Below are 8622 nucleotides of genomic sequence, written 5' to 3'. Positions count from 1 at the left end.
TAAAGGCAGATAGAACATGAAACAAAATGCAGAAGACAAGCCAAGACAAGAGGACACCAGATTTGGCGGATGTTAAGGAAAAACCCTAATGTGGGGAAAACCCTTTGATAAATTCTTCTTATTATTATATCAAAATTTCAAGGGAGAGAGAGAGTACAAAAGTCAATTTGACTCCCAATTCAAAGTCAAAACAACTCTGTAAATTTCTGCAGTCAACTGTAGTCAAATTTCAGCCCAAACTAGAAAGTCAACATTGGTCAAAACAACAACAAATCATCCTCAAAGCAACTTGGTCTTCCTTAGTCAAACTCGGCTTGATCAGGAGGTCAAAGTCAGCCCAAAACAACTCGGTCAAACTTAGTCAAAGGAGAGAGAAAATTGTTGTGATTTTCCTGCGGTCAAACTGCAGTCAATGCAAGTCAATTCGTCTAGAATTCCGTGATTTCTGTGACAAGAAATGCGGCCTAAAATGATCAAGCTTTTGACAAACTCAGTCTAACTTGGTCAACAAGCCCTTGGTCAACGCTGGTCAAAGCTGTCATAGAACTCTGAAATTTCAGTTTGCAGTTTAACCCAAAAAAGTCGTCCTCCTTGCCACGTGTGAGAGAGAGAAGCTGCCCAATAGCTGTACGAACCAATTAGATGAAGAGAGAGAAGAATGTGTGTGTGATGAATGTGCCAAATGAGGTGTGAGGTCTCTTGTATTTATAGGATTTGTTGCGGGTGAAGAGACACATCCATTGGGCTTCTTGAGCCTACATGATGATGAGGCCGACCTGAATAATTTGCACGTGTGGGCATAAATTCAAAATCACACTTCTGCTTGTCCAAATGAGATGATCTTTATATCAATTTTGGTCCTCCTGAAAAAAGGAATCTAATGCAATCATCATCTCCATCAAGTGAGTTGTCCTAAGGTGGAATTTGGCCCTAGTTGCCAGTTTTAACACTCCCTCTTAACTAGGGAGAATTCCACCTGCCAATCCATTTGTCGTCATCGATCATCTTGCCATTCTATCATCATGTACCATCTTGTCATCTCATCTCTTCTCTGCTGCACCATGAAGTCATAATGAAGAAGAATCGATCGTGAGTGAGGCACAAGACCTTACCACTGTCCACTGACAAAAGTCAGTCCAGAGGTAGAACCTCAAATGATCCTAGATCAAGTTGTTGAACACCATACACAATGCATCCATCGGTAGTGCTATGGTCCCTATCCACGTTTCCCAACTCATTGGCCAGACTACATGGGTAGGATGTATGTTGGGGCATCAACAGGAGAAGGTGAACCACTCATACTGCTCATATGCCATAGGAGAATTTGAACTGCTCATCCTATGCATATGTCAATCGTAGGGGAAGGTGAAACACTCACCCTACACACATGTGTCTTGTAGGGGAAGGTGAGCCACTCACCCCACACACATGTCACCATGGGGTATCATAGGGGAAGGTGAACCACTCACCCTGTACACAACGCACCACATAGGGGAAGGTAAACCACTCACCCTATGGTTGCTCATAGCTCCATGAAGTTCCCAAGACCCTAGGAGCTCCCAGAGCCAAGTGTCCAACTCACGCAGGACCCTCATGGGAGGGTCTTTCCACGACTCCAAGTCTCTCTTGGAAGGTGAATAATTTGACCTTCCCTAAAGGCTTCGTGAGGATATTTGTGACCTGCTCATCAATCCTAATGTGTCGGAGCCTTATTGCTCCTCATTGTACCATATGTCGGATAAAGTGGTATCTGATATTAATGTACTTGGAGCGGTCGTGGAACACAAGATTCTATGAAAGGCGAATCCCACTTTGTTTGCTGCAGAAGATCACGGTGGTATCCAACACGTGCTCAAATAGCTCATTGAAGAGCTTCCTTAACCAAATAGCTTCACAACAGGTCATAGTAGCTGCAATGTATTCAACCTCAATGGTGCTTAGTGCAATAGATTTTTGCTTCCTGTTCATCCAAGAAATTGAAGCAGACCCTAATGAAGCAACATCCAGACGTGCTCTTACGATCCACCACACTGCCAAACCAGTCAGTGTCTGTATATCCATGTAGCCTCAAATTCCCTGTAGTGTATCTCAGTCCATAATAGATTATGCCCCGGAGATATCTCAAGAGATTCTTGGCAACAATCCAATATATGTGATGAGGCTCGACCATAAAATAAACGTGTTCACAGTGAAGCACGTCAGGACGGGGTTTTACCAAGAACATTAGGTCCCCCACAAGTTGTCTATATTTGGAAGGGTTTGCCAATTTTGGCCCAGCATCACTTCCACATAACTTCTTGAAGTTGAGTTCCATCGGAGTAGACACAAACTTGCAATCCACCATCCCACATCTCTCGAGCAACTTCACAATGTATTTTCGTTGAGAAAGGAAAATCTCTCCTAGCTTTTGCCAGACCTCCAGGCCTATGAAGTAGTGCATCATTCCTAGGTCCTTCATCTCGAACTCGAAAGCCAACTCCCTTTTGCATTGATAAATGAGAGGGTCTGCACATGTCAGAAAGAGATCATCCACATAAAGAACCAGAATGAGAGGCATGTCATTTTCAACCTTGAAATATAGGTTAGGGTCTGCTTCGCTCCTTGTAAATCCCAACTTCATAAGATAGCTATCAATCCTCTCATACCAAGCCCTGGGGGCTTGCTTCAATCCATGGAGGGCTTTCTTCAATTTGCATACGTGTGTCCTTTGATCCTGTACTTCGAACCCCTCAGGTTGTTCCAAGTAGACTTCCTCCTTAAGCGAGCCATGCAAGTAAGTAGTCTTCACATCCATTTGGTGTAGGCTCCATCCTTGAGAGGTTGCAAGAGCAATAATCAAATGGATAGTGGTATATTGGGAAATTGGTGCAAATATCTCATCATAGTCCACTCCTTCCTTTTGAGAGAAGCCTCGAGCAACGAACATGGCCTTGTATTTTTCAGCACTCCCATCAATTCCATGTTTGATTTTGTAAAGCCATTTAGAAGTGACCACAAACTTGTCCTTGGGTCTAGGAACCACATCCTAGACATCATTCTTCATGATGGATTCGTACTCCTCATTCATCGCATCCTTCCATACTTGGTGTTTCACGACTTCTTCGAACGTACAAGGCTTAGATTGAACAGTAATACTTATAGCAACAAGGTACCCTTGATACCTGATGGGCTTCTTACTTTCACGAAATGTCCCTCTTGGAGCAATATGCTTTTCAGTATCTTTGAGAGTGCCTTTGAGCCACATAGTTATTTTTCTTGAGGAAGAGGGATCACCAGGAGGTGGATCAATGGGATCCAATGGATCTTCAACATCGGGCATAGGCTCATCAGACGAAGGTTCATCCTGCTTTCCTGTAGTATCATCATTCTCTTTCCCTGAAATGGGGAGATCTCTAGCTTTCCCAAGGGCAGTGTCTTCATCGAATGTAATATCATGACTTACTTCCACATCTCGTTGACCAGACATAGATTCTATATGCCTTTGAATTTTCACTGTAGCCCACAAATGTTCCTTTCTTCCCTCATGCTCCCAACCGTTTCTCTTCTCTTTAGGCACATGAAAATATACGGACAACCAAATATTCTAAAATGATAAACATCAGGTTTCTTACCAGTGAAAACTTCTTCTGGTGTCTTGAAATTCAATGATTGATGTGGACACCTATTTTGAACATATACAACAGTATTTGCAGCTTCTCCCCATAAGAATTTCGGTAGACCTAGATCATGAAGCATGGCATGGGTAGCTTCCATGATCGATCGATTCTTTCTTTCAGCAACTCCATTTTGCTCAAGAGTGTATGCAATTGTTTTCTCCCTCTTAATGCCAGCCTCTGCAAAAGTAATTGAATTCATTTGATTCATATTGAGTCCTATTGTCAGTCCTCAATATTTTGATCTTCCGTGTTTGATTCTCCACCAAGGCTTTGAAAGCACAAAACCATTTGAACACTTCATCCTTCTTCTTCAAGAAATAGATCCATGTTTTGCAAGAGAATTCATTCACAAAGATATCATAATATAAGTATCCTCCTAATGATGTTACGAGCAACATACCAGATAGGTCAGAATGGACTAGTTGAAGAATATTAAAAGTTTGACTTTCGCTTGAGGGGAATGGTCCTCTTATAAGTTTCCCAGTTGCACAACCCTGACAAACACCTTCATGATTCATGTTGAAATCGGGTATACCTATGACCATCTTCATCTTCCTTACCCCAGGTAAGGCTTTGTAATGAAGGTGGGAAAATCTCCAGTGCCATAATTCAGATTGAAGAGAGGTGTCATAAGACATGGCTCCCAAAGGACTTCCTCCAACTTGATAAAGACCATCAACCCTAAATCCAAGTGTAAATGAATTTTTAGGGTTTCTTTGCCAAAGACGTACCTTTTCATCAATGAATGTTATCTTGAAGCCTTTATCTTCCATCGCAGAAATAGATACTAGGTTCTTCTTCAAATTGGGCACATACAATACTTCTTGTAGATGAATGGTTTGACCTTGATTCAAGTGAAAAGTGACAGTACCTATTCCTTTCACGGGATAGGTGGCATTATCTCCAAGTATCATTTGCAAGTTAGTCTTCTTTGCAACCAAATTCGAGAGGGCCTCCACTATCAATCAATTAATGATCCAATGTATCTGGAGAAGAGACAATAGATAAAGCGGAAATAATATAAAATTCATTTTGTTTTTCTACAACATTACTTTCCTCATACCTGGAATTTCTTGATCTTTTGCGAGGTCGACCATTCCCATATCGAGCAGTGGGAGCACTCTTCTTTTATTGTTGAACTTGTTGTTCCTTTGATTGCCATTTCCTTTGTAGTTGTTGTGGTTTTTGTTGTCACCAATGTTACCAGACTCGGAATCGGCAATAAATCGGCGAGGCAAAAGAGCGAAGAGTTTTAATCGGATCGGGAAAAAATCGGCAAAAAATCGTTGAATTCATTAAATAAAAATATACACATATATTGAATTAAAAAAACCATTTTTCATTAATATTGGGTAAAGGCATGTCCAAACAATGCATAATATCAATAGATGTCCAAAATATCATGAATAAATAAGTATCTCATATATGTTATGAGTCCAAACATGATCCAAAGCACTGAGTCTTGAGTCCTTAGAAGCATATGCTTCTAAAAGTTTACAAAAAAGTTAAAAACTGCATACTAATCAGAAAAAAATCAGCAACTAAGAGTCTAAGACTCTTAAGAGTGAGAACTAGAAGCGATTCCTTCCACTCCTTCACTTGCTTGACTCTCAAAGTTCTCCAAGTCATGAAGGCATAAAAGAGGAGGCTCATCTAATTGAACCCGATTCGCCGCATTTGTAGCTTGCAAATCTATATCTTCAAGGTCGATTGGTGAATGATCCATACCTGTCATTATCATGAGACATTGAAATGTGAATTAAAATTTCACTTTGAAGTTTGAAGTTTGAACTTTAAACTTTAAAGTACGAACTAGATTATGAAACCTTCAAATTCAAGCTCTCGAATCTCACCTTGTATTTGTTTGTTGCGAAGTCGTAGATTGTAATGGACAAATGCAAGGTCGTTCAAGCGTTTTTGTGTCAATCGGTTGCGTTTCTTAGAATGTATTTTCTCAAACATGCTCTAGTTGCGTTCACAACCTGAAGCACTGCATGCTTGGTTTAAGATTCGAATGGCAAATCTCTTCAAATCTGTCGTATCACTACCAAAGTTTTGCCACCAAAGACCTAGAAAGTGGTAAGGGTTTGTGAGTAGAAGACTAGAAGTACTAAATTAGTAAATAGTAAAAACTTAAAAAGAAAAGAAAATTTAATAAAGCATTTAACCTACAAAATAAAGTTTAAACAAATTTAATGAATTGATGAAGCCTTCAAGCTGGGTACCTGGCAACATCTTAGACCTTTGTCTTATAGCACTGGTATAGGCAAACAATTTAGATGGTGCCCTATAATCTTGTAGTTGGGAAAAGACACGACTTTGTTGTTTTGGATCAGGGAAGCACCTTTCCACGTGTTAGCGCTTGAAATTTCACCTCAGGCTGAGAAAGGTAAACCTCAAGGCAACATCAAACCATTCAGCCCCGTAGCTAGCCCTACGGGGCAGGAGAAGGCTCTCTCCTATCAATCTCGGTAAATCTTCAATTGATGAGATGACCAAACGGGTAACACTGATATTAGGCTAGTAAACTGATTAGAAAGATTGATTTGAGGTTTTTGCGTTTTTGGTGGCAAATTGAGGAGAGGGCAATTTTGGGTTCGGGGATTGGACACAGTTTCTGCAGGGGGTTCTTTGGGGCGAGGTAGGAGACAATATTGATGCCTTTGGTTGAGGTGAATGGTCAGAAATGAAAGGTGAGGAGCTAAAGAGAGCAAACAATAACTTTGAATTCTCTTTAGACAGTAGAAAACATTGAAATTAAACAAACTTAAAAGCAGAGCATGGCAGGCATGAATTCTTACTTTAACACTTCATTTGTTTAATGTGCAGAAGTAAAAGAAAGGAAATGAGTCACATAACAAGCTTACAAGTACATTGAGAAACACACCATCAACACATGAGTCCACAAGAATCCCAAAGAGGACTGCAAAACCCTGGTCTTCCTTAGCCAAAAATTGCAGAGATACAGTGAATAATACAATGATAGCTTCTCCCTCAAGAGTCCAACCTTCCAACCCCTGAAAATGATTAAGAAAATACATAATATAGGCAAACCAACCTCTTCCTTTGCCTCTAGGGGTCGAGCTCATCCTTCTAGGAGCTGTTTCAACTAATTCTAAACTGAGTACTAAAATCTAGGCAGTCAAAACAACTTGCCTCTATAAGCTAGGAAACCAATCCATTCATTAAATATTTACCCTTGACATGAATGAATATTCTAGAAGTGTTAAACAAGAGTAAAAGTGTCTTAGAGTTACAAAAATTACATCAAAGATAATCATCTTCAACCCCGAAAAGTCAAACTGAGTCAAATCTGCGTTTTCTGGGCTGTACAATGCAATCTGGCAAAAACTGCCTGACGGGTCGCGCACCCCTGCCTGACGGGTCGCGCGCCTTTGGAGCGATGTTTGAGGCACTTCCCGGTGTCAGAATCAAGTGCAGGATAGCTCGTTGGAAAGGTCTTTGAGTCTACTTTCCAACCCAACTGGAATTTTTCAATTTGGAGTTCATTTGCCCTGTCAAAAATCAATTCTCCCAAGACAGCTTTCTGCAATTCAAAAAAGTGGCAGAAAGTCAAAATTTTCATGTATTTTGACCTTCTGGAGGCCCAAAACTCCATAAAAACTCAAGTCCATCCATGGGCATATGTAACTTTGCATAACAAATCAGGAAATGCTGAGTTTTTGTGAAAAGGAGTTGCCATGACAAAGGGTCTCACCGGGGGTGAGACCCGTTAAAGAGCCAAAACATGTAAATTACCAAAAAATGCCAAAACTACCCAAAATTCTCAAAAAATTTTGGGATTTGAGCTGTGGCTAGGCTATTGAGTGCCTTGATCCTTCAGTGAGGCCTCAGCCAAGATATGGAGGGGATCGGGCCTCTTTCTCCTTTTTTGTGCCTTGGCCAACCGCCTTGGATCCGGCGATTGTAATTTTGACATTTCTCTAAAACCATGACACCTGTGCAAAAAGTGAAGGAGGTTTTTTTTCTTTGGCATGTTGTGGACAAAAACCTCTCTCAGTTTTCCAAAATTCATCTTTTATTGCTCTGGAACATCATTTGAGTGCGACTTGTCCCGATGTGTGAAACAAGGAATTTTGTCGAAATGGAGCGAAATGAAGGGGATAGGGGGCTTCTAAATTCTTGGGGAAATTTTTGGAAGTAGGGAGGGATGTTAGGAAGCAGGGGAAAATGGAATCTCAGAGATTGAGTGAGGGGAAGGCGTCCAAAAGGGCAAAACACAGGCCCAACCTAGAAAATTGCCAGGTTGTAGCTAGAAACTAGGGTTTGTGCAAAAATGAGGAATTTGGCGGATCTAAGGGATGGGAAGTGTTTGATAAGGTACTTTAAGGATAGGGGAAGGTGTATGAACATCAGGAAACAAGTTTTGCCGATGATTTGACCGTCCAAGAGAAATTGGCTTTCAAAACCCTAGGAGAGGGAAATGACCTTGCCAAGGCACAACTGAAGCATGAACAAGATGTAAAATGACTCATTAGACACTGACATGACAATGAAAACCCTATGAATGATGATAGACTTAGCTGAACGGTGACATGGACCAACATTTTGACAACTTTAGGAGTTAAGGCAAACCCTAGACCTAATGCTTAGTGACCAAATTTTGCTTGAAAACTCTTTGAAATGACAAAATTTGACTTGGAAACTCTGAGACCACTTTGTAAGAGCATATTTGATCACTGGAGGAAGGCTGGGAACACTGACACTAACATTCTGGGTGCGATCCCCAGTATGGTCGCTAGTATGTTAGCGCTTGAAATTTCACCTCAGGCTGAGAAAGGTAAACCTCAAGGCAACATCAAATCATTCAGCCCCGTAGCTAGCCCTACGGGGCAGGAGAAGGCTCTATCCTGTCAATCTCGGTAAATCTTCAATTGATGAGATGACCAAACGGGTAACACTGATATTAGGCTAGTAAACTGATTAGAAAGATTGATTTGAGGTT

Source organism: Pinus tabuliformis, chromosome 1_1 (genome assembly GCF_031772625.1).
Source record: "Pinus tabuliformis cultivar Carrire ecotype Pingquan chromosome 1_1, CPIR1, whole genome shotgun sequence".
Taxonomy (NCBI): domain Eukaryota; kingdom Viridiplantae; phylum Streptophyta; class Pinopsida; order Pinales; family Pinaceae; genus Pinus; species Pinus tabuliformis.
Note: the sequence above shows the minus strand (reverse complement) of the source record.